The following is a 12,633-nucleotide window of genomic DNA, read 5'->3' on the forward strand; positions in this document are numbered from 1 at the left end:
ATACAAGGCTGGGAAGAAGCAAATAGGAGGAACTGAGTTAAAATTTTATTTTTAGGATTTGATGCGGTAACATTCCACATACCTGTTGATTAACTTCTGCATTTCTTCGTGTAAGAAAATGCCACAGAGCTTCATTCGGAGTTTGTGTTGTGATAAGGTTTCTAAGTTTAAAATCATAACTATTTCGAGGCCGGCCACGGTGGCTCACGCCTGTAATCTCAGCGCTTGGGGCGGTCTAGCGGGGGGGGGGGTCACTTGAGGTCAGGAGTTCGAGCGCAAGGGCAACATGGCGAAACCCCATCTCTACCAAAAAATACAGTAGCCTGTAGTCCCAGCTACTCCCGAGGCTGAAGTGGGAGGATGGCTTGAGCCCAGGAGGTGGAGGCTGCAGTGAGCTAGATCACACCACTGCACCCCAGCCTGGGTGATAGAGCAAGACCCTGTCTCAGAAATGAAAAATGAAATAATATCTATTTGCCAAAGACCATAGAGGCAAGTGATGTCGCTTTGAATTCCTAATGAAAGCTCCAGGCTCTTTTTTTGTCATAGTTTTGGGGCTCCTGCACTCAGCATACTGTATTGCGCAAGAATATTGATTATAGTAGGCAGTTCTTGTGAACAGTTGCCTAAATTACTTCGTTTCCTACTCACCTCCTTTGTTTACATTTTATGTTGCTTACAGTTTCCAGGGTAGATTAATTTAAAGCAACATTTAAGAAGTGCACATCCTTGGCTAGGTGCAGTGGTTCACACTTGTAATCCCAACACTTTGGGAGGCGGAGGTGGGCAGATCACGAGGTCAAGAGATCGAGACTATCCTGGCCAACATGGTGAAACCCCGTCTCTACAAAAAATACAAAAATTAGCTGGGCATCATAGTGCGCGCCTTTAGTCCCAGCTACTCGGGAGGTTGAGGCAGGAGAATTGCTTGAACCTAGGAGGCTAAGGTTGCAGTGAGTCGAGATCGTGCCACTGCACTCCAGCCTGGTGACAGAGTGAGACTCCGCCAAAAAAAAAAAAAAGTATACATATTGGGAAAGAAGAAATAAAACTGTAGAATTTTAGGATACAAGGTTGAATACAAAAGTCAATTGTTTTTCTGTATAGCAGCTATGAACAATTGAAATTTAAAATTAAAAACACAATGCCATTTACAATAGTACTGTCTCCCCAAAGTAATACAGGTTAAGTATGACGTATCTGAAATGCTTGAGACCAGATATGTTCTGGATTTCAGATTTTTTTAGATTTTGAAATGTTTGAATTATAAACTTAGCAGTTGAGCATTCTAATCCAAAAATCCTAAATCTGAAATGCACCAACGAGCATTTCCTTTGAATGTCATGTTGGGGCTTGAAGTTTTGGGTTTTGGAGTATTTCTGATTTTCAGATTAGGGATGCTCAACCTGTACTTAGATATGGATCTGAGGGGGCGCAGTGGCTCAGACCTATAATCCCAGCACTTTGGGAGGCCAAGGTGGGGGATTGCTTGAGGACAGGAGTTCAAGACCAGCCTGGACGACATGGTGAAACCTCATCTCTACTAAAAATAAAAAAATTAGCTGGGTGTGGTGGTGCATGCCTGTAATCCCAGCTTCTTGGGAGGCTGGGACATGAGAATTGCTTGGACACAGGAGTTGGAGGTTGCAGTGAGCTAAGATTGCTCCACTGCACTCTAGCCTGGGCTATAGAGCAAGACTCTATCTAAATAAACAAACAAACAAATAAATATATGTATATATATAATGTTTTAAATAGTAATACTATATATAAATAATGTTTATAAATAGTAATAAAACATCAGTTTTATTAAAGTTTTCTGCATATAGATCCTGTGCCTATTTTAGATCCATATATATGTATTTTAGATCCATATATATATATGATTCATATATATATGGATCTAAAAAATAAATATATTTTAGATCCATATCCATATATATATATGGATCTAAAATAGGTACAGGATCTATATGCAGAAAGCTATAATAAAACTTTGATGGAAAAAAATCAAAAAAGATTAAATAATAGAAAGCTATTCTGGGTTCACAGATTGGAAGACTCAGTTTACATGTCAGTTCTTCCCAAGCTGATCTACAAATTCAATGCAATTCCAATCAAAATTTCAGCAAGTAATTTTGCCTATATGGACAAATTGATTCTAAAACTTATATGTAAAGGCAAAAAACCCAGAATAACCAACACAATACCAAAGAAATTGGACTGACGTTACCTGACATCAAGCTACAGTAATCAAGACAGTGTGGTATTTCAGAAAGAATAGACACATAGATCAATGGAACAGAATAGAGAGCCCACCCATAAATATAAACTGACCTTTGACGAAGGAGCAAAGGCAGTCAATGGAGCAGTAATAGTCTTTTTAACAAATGATGCTAGAACAACCGGAAAGGCATGTTTTTTTTTAAAAAAGAATCTACATACAGACCTTATACCTTCCACAAAATTTAACTTAAAGTGGGTTGCAGACCTAAATGTGAAATGCAAAACTGTAAAACTTCTGGAAGATAACAAGAGAAAATATAGTTGACCTTGTGTTTGGGAATGAGATTTTAGATACAACACCAAAAGCACAGTCCATGAAAGAAAAAACTGGTAAGTTAGAATTCATTAAAATTAAAAACCTCTGGCTAGGCATGGTGAATCATGCCTGTAATCTCAGCAATTTGGGATGCTGAGGTGGGTGGATCACTTAAGGTCAGGAGTTTAAGATCAGCCTGGCCAACATGGTGAAACCCTGTCTCTTCTCAAAATACAAAAATTATCTGGGTGAGATGGCCCATGCCTATAGTCTTAGCTACTCAGGAGGCTGGGGCAGGAGAATCGCATGAACCCTAGAGGCAGAGGTTGCAGTGAGCTGAGATTTCACCACTGCACTCCAGCCTGGGCAAGAGGACGAGACTCTGACCAAAGGGAATTTATCCCTGGGATGCAAGGATGGTTGCAAATCAATGTGATATATCACATCAACAGAATAAAGGCTAAAAGCCATATCGTTTCAATTGATGCTGAAAAGTTATTTGATAAAATTCAACATCCCTTCATGATAAAAACCCTAAAAAAAAGGGGGATAGAAGAAGCATACCTCAACATAATAAAAACCATGTATGACAGACTCAACTAATAGCATACTGAATAGGAAAAAAAATCTTTTCCTCTAAGATCTGGAACTTGACAAGGATGCCCATTTTCACCACTGTTATTCAACATAGTACTGGAAGTCCTAGCTAAAGCAATCAGACAAGAGAAAGGTATAAAGGCATCCAAAGTGGAAAGGAAGAAGTCAAATTATTCTTGTTCGTAGATTATATGATCTTATATTGGGAAAAACCTGAAGACTCCACAGGAAAATGATTGGAACTGATCAACAATTTCAGTACAGTTGCAGGATACAAAATCAACATACAAAAATCAGTAACATTTCTATATGCTAACAGTGAGCAATGTTAAAGAAATTAAAAAGTAATCCCAGCTGGGCACAGTGGCTCATGCCTGTAATCCCAGCACTTTGGGAGGCCAAGGTAGGCAGATCACAAGGTTAAGAGATCAAGTCCAGCCTAGCCAACATGGTGAAATCCTGTCTCTATTAAAAATACAAAAATTAGCAGGGCGTGGTGGTATGTACCTATAGTCCCAGCTACTCGGGAGGCTGAGGCAGGAGAATGGAATCGCTTGAAACCGGGAGGCAGAGGTTGCAGTGAGCGAGATCACACCACTGCACTCCAGCCTGGTGACAGAGCGAGACTCTATCTCAAAAAAAAAAAAAAAAAAAGTAATTTCATTTACAATAGCTACACATAAAATTACCTAGGAATTAACTAAGGAAGCAAAATATCTCTATAGCAAAAACTGTGAAACACTGATGAAGGAAATTGAAGACGACACAAAATATGGAAAAATATTCCATGTTCATGAGTTGAAAGAATCAATATTGTAAAATGTCTGTACTACTCAAAGCAATCTACAGATTCAATGCAATTCCCATCAAAACACCAATGAAATTCTATACAGAAATAGAAAAAACAATCCTATATATGGAATCACAAAAGACCCAGAATAGCCAAAACTATCCTAAGCAAAAATAACAGACCTGGAGGAATATCATATTACCTGACTTCAAATTATCCTGCAGAGCTTTCATCACCAAAACAACATGGTATTCACATAAAAACAGACATATAAATCAACAGAATAGAGCATCCAGAAACAAATCCACACACCTACAGTGAACTCATTTGTAGCAAAGGTGCCAAGAACATACACTGAGGAGAAGACAGTCTCTTCAATAAATGGTGCTGGGAAAACTGGATGTCCATATGAAAAAGAAACAAAATTAGGCCCTTATCTCTTATTCAATAAAAAATTAAATAAAAATGGATTAAAGACTTAAATTTAAGACCTTAACTATGAAACTACTACAAGAAAACACTGGTCTGGCCAAAAATTTCTGAGCAGTACTCAAAAGCATAGGCAACCAAAGTAAAAATTGGAAAATAGGATCACATCAAGTTAAAAAGCTTCTGCACAGCAAAAGATACAATCAACAAAGTGAAGAGACAGCCCACAGAATGAGAGAAAATATTTGCAAACTACCCATCTGACAAGGGATTAATAACCCTAATCTATGAGGCACTCAAACAACTACAGGAAATAAAATCTAGTAATCTGATTTTAAAATGGGTAAAAGATTTGGATAGACATTTCTCAAAAGAAGACATACAAATAGCAGACATGAAAAGTTTCTCAGATCATCACAGAAATGTAAATCAAAAGTACAATGAGATATCATCTCACCCCAGTTAAAATGGCTTTTATCCAAAAACAGGCTATAACAGATGCTGGTGAGGATATGGAGTAAAGGGAACTCTTTGTACACTGTTGGTGGGAATATAAATTAGTACAACCACTATGAACAACAGTTTGGAGGTTTCTAAAAAAATTAGAGCTACCATGTGATCCAGAAATCTCACTGCTAGGTATATACCCAAAAGAAAGGCAATCAGTATATCAAAGAGATATCTGCACTTGCATGTTTGTTGCAACACTGTTTACAATAGCTAAGATTTGGAACCTAAGTGTCCATCAACAGATGAATGGATAAAGAAACTGTGGTACATACACACAAGAAATACTATTCAGCTATAAAAAAGAATGAGATCCTGTTATTTGCAACAGATGATGGAACTAGAGGTCATTGTGTAAAGTGAAATAAGCCAGGCACAGAAAGACAAAGATTGCATATTCTCACTTATTTGTGGGATCTAAGAATCAAAACAATTGAATTCATGGATAGAGTAGAAGGGTGGTTACCAGAGGCTGGGAAGGGTGGGTGGGGGGACTTGTGGGGATATGGGGATAGCTGATGGGTACAAAAAAATGGTTGATGGGTACCCACATAAGTTTTTAAAAGATCAGATGGTGAATTAAAAAAAAAATCTTAAAACTCAGCAATAAGAAAATAACCCAATTAAACAATGGGCAAAAGGTCTAAACTCATACCTCGCAAAGAAGGTATACAGATAGCAAATAGGTATATGAAAAGATGCTGAACCAGAGCAACTCCATCTTGAGCACGGGCTGGGTGAAATAAGGCTGACACCTACTGGGCCGAATTCCCAGGAGGTTAGTCATTCTCAGAATGAGATAGGAGGTCTGCACAAGGTACATGTCATAAAGACCTTGCTGATAAAACAGGCTGTGGTAAACAAGCCAGCTAAAACCCACCAAAACCAAGATGGCAACAAAAGTGACCTCTGGATATCCTCACTGCTCATTATTCACTAAGTATAATATATTAGCCTGCTAAATGACACTTTCATTGGCACCATGGCACTTCACATATGCCATGGCAAGTCATGATCTAAAAAAGGGGATATGGTCTAAAAAAGGGGAGACATGAATAATCCACCCTGTTTAGCATATAATCAAGAGATAACCATAAAAATAGGCAACCAGCAGCCCCCGGGGCTGCTCTGCCAATGGAGTAGACATTCTTTATTCCTTTACTTTCTTAATAAACTTGCTTTCACTTTATGGATTTACCTCGAATTCTTTCTTGTATGAGATCCAAGAACCCTCTCTTGGGGTCTGGATTGGGACCCCTTTCCAGTAACAAGGGTATTCTCAGCAACAGTCCATAATTGCAAAAGATTGGAAATATGAATATCCGTGAATTGAGGACTGGATGATTATGGTACATCTATGTAATCTATGCAATTTGCATTTATAGGATCCACCCATTAAAAAGAAAGAGGCAGTTTATATGTGGAATGATCATCAAAGTATTAAGTATCCTGCAACATACTTAAAAGTTACCAGAAAAAGGGCAAATTCTACTGTTTGCTTAAAATGAAAAAAGGAATATATACTTATAAATACTTGTATAATCATAGACTGTTTGCAAAGAATACACACACAAAACAGATAAAATTGTTCCTTCTGGGGTGTAGACTGGGAGACATAGGTTAAATATGATCTGTTTGAACTTGTACTTATGTTTGTGTTGACTTTTAAAAGTGTACTTTAATGTTTTTAAGTTGTGAGCATTTTTTATTTTCAGAAATGGAAACATCAATTTACCTTTTTTCAGTTTTGATTGGGAAAAATCTTCATAATAGTCTCTTTAAGTTAAACAAATTTAAAGCTGTATTTCTCTTGGCATGTTAATCTAAAGTGATTACCTTGAATGCAGATTTAAACTTTTTGGTTTGGAAATTTGAATTAGGCTGAGCCAGAATTGGCTTCCTTTTTTACGGAATATAGGAGAAGGTACTATACAAGTGAAAGAGAAAGGTGCTTGGATGGGTATGAGTGGTTGTTTCTCCTTTGGAATCTGGGGCGTTGGAATTTTTAAAAAAGGTTGTTTTTGGAGAAGTACTTGCAGTAGATAAGAAAGGAGAGAAAACACTGAAAAGGTGATTTTCCTGAGTGACTTTTCTAGATTCTGTGTTGTGAGCAGATTCACTCTGTGAGCAGTATTGTTCTAGGGCCAGGCAATCAAATATGGCATTGAGGAGCTTATTCTCTTTACCTTTCCTTAGAACCTTGTTCTGCTAATGGCATCTGAGAAGTATGCCTGCTGTCACCAAATGACACCCTTGTATGGACATTGCCAGATTGGTTTGTGAATATATATAAGGCATTTGTTACATGCTGAATTGTCTCCTAAAAGTCCTAACCCCAAGTAGCTCAGAATGTGACTGTATTTGGATGCAGTTTCTTTTAAGTGGCAATGAAGTTAAAGTGAGGTAATTAGGGTGGGTCCTAATCCAGTATGACTGGTGTCCTTAGAAGAAGAGTCAATCACGATGGAGACATATATAGAGGAAAGACCATAGGAAAACACAGGAAGAAGACACCCATTTATGAGCCAAGGAGAAGGGCTCACTAGGCTGAAGGAGAAAGGCTCATGAGGATAGTGAAGATTCAAGTCATTGTAGACAGTCACAAATTTGTGAGACCTTGCCATTTGGATTATACTCAGATCTGCATGAATTCCCAACGTACTCAGTAAATATTGATTTCTAACTCTTTTCTTTGCTCATTTTAAGAGGAATATCTGTTTATTTTTATTTTACTATTTATTTATTTAGTGAATGCTAATGGAGATGTTACTATGTGCTAGGAAATTCAAATTGCCTAAGTCTGCACATTCGACTTTCCCTTTTGTATGTCTCAAAGATTCAATATTTCTTCAAACTAAACTCATAATCCTGCCCTTCCAACGTGGTCTTCTCTCTGTACCTCTTGTATTACAGTAAAATGGCACTACTTCCAGTTATGCAAGTCCAAAACTCAGGGTTCATCTTTGGTATCTCTAATCCTCATCTTCCATATCTAATCGATCACCAAAGCCTTTCTGTTGACCCTCCTTATTATCTCTGGAGTCTATTACATATGTTTCTCCACCAGCAGCACCATCATCACCTTGGCCCAGGCTATTCCGCTTAAGCTCAGGTGCAAGCTTTTGCCATCCTGCAGCCTGCCAGAGGAGTCTTTTCAAAATTCAACTCTATCCCGAAGGAGCAGTATTAAAAACAAAAAAAACAACAAAATAAGCTCTAATTAATGCCATCCCCCACTTAAACCTTCTCATTGCTTTTCTTTTTGTTGTTGTTGTTGTTTATTTTGGTCTTGTTTTTTGACTTAAGACAGCAGAAATTTATTCTCTCACAATTCCGGAGGCCAGAAGTCTAAAATCAATGTGTTGGCAGGGACTATGGTTTGAATGTTTGTCTGCTCCCAAACTCATGTTGAAATTTAATCCCCAGTGTGGCAGTACTGAGAGGTGATTGGGTCATGAGGGCAGAGTCCTCATGCATGGATTAATAGGTTAATGGATTAATGGGTTATCACGGTAATGGAACTCGTGGCTTTATAAGAAGAGGACGAGACTGGAGCTAGCACATTCAGCTCCCTCACCATATGTTGCCCTGTGCTACCTTGGGATTCAAGAAGGCCTTCACCAGATGTGGCCCCTCAGCCTGGGACTTCTCAGCCTCCATAACACTAAGAAGTAATTATAAGCAATGAAAACTGGACTAAAACAGGGCTGTGCTCCCTGCAAAGGCTATTGCGGAGAATCTGTTTCTAGGCTCTTTTACCTTTTGGTGGCTCTAGGCCTTTCTTGGCTTGTGACTATAAGACTCCAATCTATGCTTCTGTGGTCACATTGCCTCCAACTCTTTTTTTTTTTTTTTTTGGATTTTTAATTTTTGTGGATGCATAATAGTATGGGGTACGTGAGATATTTTGATACAGGTATGCAATGCATCATGGTAAATTGGGTATCCATCACCTCATGCATTTATCCTTTGTGTCACAAACAACTCAGCATATACTTTTAGTTATTTTTAAATGTATAATTAAATTATTATTGACTATAATAGTCACTTATTGTGCTATCACATATTAGGTCTTACTCATTTTTTCTACTTTTGATACTCATTAACCATCCCCATCCCCATCCCCCTACCCATTACACACTGCAGCCTCTTGTAATCATCCTTTTGCTCTCTATGTCCATGAATTCAACGATTTTAATTTTTTGCTCCCACAAATAACTGAAAACATGCAAAGTTTGTCTTTCTGTCGCTGGATTATTTCACTTAACAACCTGCAGTTCCATCCATGTTGTTGTAAATGATAGGATCTCATTCTTTTTTATGGCTGAGTAGTACTCCATTGTGTATATGTACCGCAGTTTCTTTATCCATTCATCTGTTGATGGATACTTAGGTTGCTTCCAAATCTTGACTATTGTGAACAGAGCTGCAACAAATATGAGAGTGCAGATATCCTTTTGATATACTGACTTCCTTTCTTTTGGGTATATACCCAGCAGTGGGATTACTAGATCATATGGTAGCTCTATTTTTAGTTTTTTGAGGAACCTCCTAACTGTTGTCCATAGTGATTGTACTAATTTATATTCCCACCAACAATGCACAAGGGTTCCCTTTTCTCCACATCCGTGCCAGCATTTGTTACTGGTTGTCTTTTGGAGAAATGCCGTTTTTACTGTGGTGAGATGGTATCTCAGTATAGTTTTGATTTGCATTTCTCTGATGATCTGTGATACTGAGGACCTTTTCATATGCCTGTCTGCCATTTGTATGTCTTCTTTTGAGAAATGTCCATTCAAATCTTTTGCCCATTTAAAAATCAGATTATTAAATTTTTTTCTTGTAGAGTTGTTTGAGCTCCTTATAGATTCTGGTTATTAATCCCTTGTCAGATGGGTAGTTTGCAAATATTTTCTCCCATTTTGTGAGTTCTCACAGCTTTTCAATATATACAGTTCCTCAACTGAATTATGGCATCACATGATCTTGTCACTTTATACCAAGAATGTCTTCCTTTCTCATCTTCAGCCACAGTGGTTTTCTTTCTTGCTGTGTTCTCTCCTGCCTGTTCCGTGGTGAGCAGGTCTGTGTAAACCCATCCCCAAAGGCTGAGGGAGCTGAGCGGCTGAAGAAAGAGGCTGACAAATTCAGTTTGTCAGAAAGAAATATTTAATAGGATCTTACAAACAGAAGTGATATCTGGGGTGGCCATGTGATGGTGGGTCCCTACATTCACCATCCAGAAAGTATCATTTGTATAGCAAGCTTTCAAGGTACAAACATGTGCAGCTGATTACATCTCAGTCTTTCTTGCTGTAACTCATGACCACTCGGGAGTTTAGATAAGCATCTTTATACAGGGCTACATATGCTGCAGGCATTGCTTAAAGACCTTGCTGCAGAACACCTTGGTATGCAGGGGTCAAACATCAGTCATTATGGCGAGTCCCCTCCCAGATGGAGTCACTCTTGCCATACAATGACTGTTTTCCTACACAGACACAAGGCTTTCATTTATCCTGTTTCCTCTGCCTGGAATACTCTTCCCTTCCCTTTTTAGCTTTTAGCTCTTGTTTGCTTTCAGATTCTAGCTCAAGCAAAACTTTTCTCTGAAAAATCTTTCTCTGACTCTTAACTAGGACAAATCCTTTATAATAAGATTTCTACCCACTGTGTGCCTTTCCTTTATAGCTCCTGGTGTGGCAGCAATTTTATATCAATTTGTTGCTTATTTGATAACATGTCTCCCTAACTAGATTATAAGCACAACTGAGGGCAGAAACCATGTTTGCATTTTTCATACTCTGAGAAGCTAGCATGGTTGTTGGTCCATTAAAAAGTCCTCAATAAATTTTGTTGACTGCGTGAGTGAATGAAGGCATAGGTCATCCTTCCAGAAAGTCCAGTTTAGATGGAAGATAGGAATCATAACTCAAAATGAGATGTGTGCTCTGTTAGAGATAGCACTACATTTTTTAAAAAAAAGGGACTTACTGAGCAATGAAATTCCAAAACCTAGTAACCACCACTTTAGGTCCTGAGGAGTTTTAACAGAGAAAGTAATATAATCAAATACATTTTTGGAAATTTTTCTCTGGCACCAAGGTAGAAGACTAAGCCAAGGGGCAGGGGTACAAATAAAGGATTATTTCAATATCCTGCTGAGAGATGAAGACCTGAATTTAGTTGGAAGCAGGTAAGAATAGGGAGGAAAGAATAGATAAGACATAAAATATATAAAATGGGCTGAATCTTTTGGATTTAATGGTGTATTTATATGGGTGAAGGAGAAGACTTAGGTGAGTAGGTAATGCTGTTAATCAGGGTTGGGACTATAAGAAGTGGAATTAAATTTTGGGATAAAGGGATTGAGTTATATCTGAGGCATATGGTTCTATTGAATATCATAGTATTGTAGCTTTGATTTCTCTCTCTCTCTCTCTCTCTCTCTGTGTGTGTGTGTGTGTGTGTGTGTGTGTGTGTGTGTGTGTGTCTAAAGCTGTTAGGACTTCTTGAATCTAAAGCTGTTAGGATTTCTTGAATCATTGTCTGTTCTTGACTCCTGAGTATATTTTCCTGGTTTTCTCCCTACCTCACTGGCTACTCTTCTGTGCACAGAGCTGGTGCCTTCATCTAACTGCTTTTTTTTTTTTTTTTTTTGAGACAGAGTCTTGCTCTGTCACCCAGGCTGGAGTGCAATGGCACGATCTCAGCTCACTGCAACTGTCACCTCTAGAGTTCAAGCGATTCTCCTGCCTCAGTCGCCTGAGTAGCCGGGATTACAGGCATGCACCACCATGCCCTGCTAATTTTGTATTTTTAGTAGAGATGGGGTTTCTCCATGTTGGTCAGGCTTGTCTTGAACTCCCAACCTCAGGTGATCTGCCCGCTTCGGCCTCCCAGAGTGCTGGGATTACAGACGTGAGCCACTGTACCCAACCCTAACTTCTAATTGTTAGTGAATCCCAGGAATTAGTCCTAGGGTCTTTTATGTCTCTGCTTTACTTTTTCACCAGGTGATTTCATCCAGTCTCATTTCTTTAAATACCTTTTATACACTGGTAACTTTTCCCCAGCCTCTCTTTTGAACTCTCCAGACTAGTATACTCAAGTACTTACTTGACATTCCTACTTAAATGTCTAAGAGGCATCTGAAACATAACAAGTCCAGCTACAAAACTGTTGGTTCTGTTTCCCCTCAAGACTGTTTCTCTCATAATCTTCCTCATTATGGCAAATTGTAATATATCTACCCAGCTGTTAAAATGAAAAACCTGGGAATCAAAGCACCCATGTTGAAAGTATGGATGAGTTTAATACCATTAACTACTATTAATCATCTCAAAGCTTAAATGTCACCAGGATTATGTGCCCAGGAAAGTCATAATTAGAAAACCCTCTTTACACCCAGATCAAAGAGGAAATCACTCATCTTTTCTTCTAGTACCTGCGTAGTTTAATATTTTAGAGTTAAGTCTTTGATCCAATCAGAGTTGCAGTTTATCCATATGTATGATTTGGGAAATGAATCAAATTTTATTACAGAATTATTTGTAATTGTAAAATATTAGGAATTATTTAAATGCCCAGAGATAGGAGACTGATTAACAAAAGCATAGCATGCACATGTGTACACACACTTCATATTCACACACCCAGGAGTCAACCTTGATTTCCTTCCTTCCCTTCCTCCCTCTTCATCACATTTAGTCCATCATTAAATGCTGGTGGTTCTGCCTACAAACATATCTCATGATCCCCATTCTCA

Source organism: Aotus nancymaae, unplaced genomic scaffold, assembly GCF_030222135.1.
Source record: "Aotus nancymaae isolate 86718 unplaced genomic scaffold, 86718_ANA_hifiasm-v0.15.2.pri h1tg000029l, whole genome shotgun sequence".
In the NCBI taxonomy this organism is placed as follows: Eukaryota; Metazoa; Chordata; class Mammalia; order Primates; family Aotidae; genus Aotus; species Aotus nancymaae.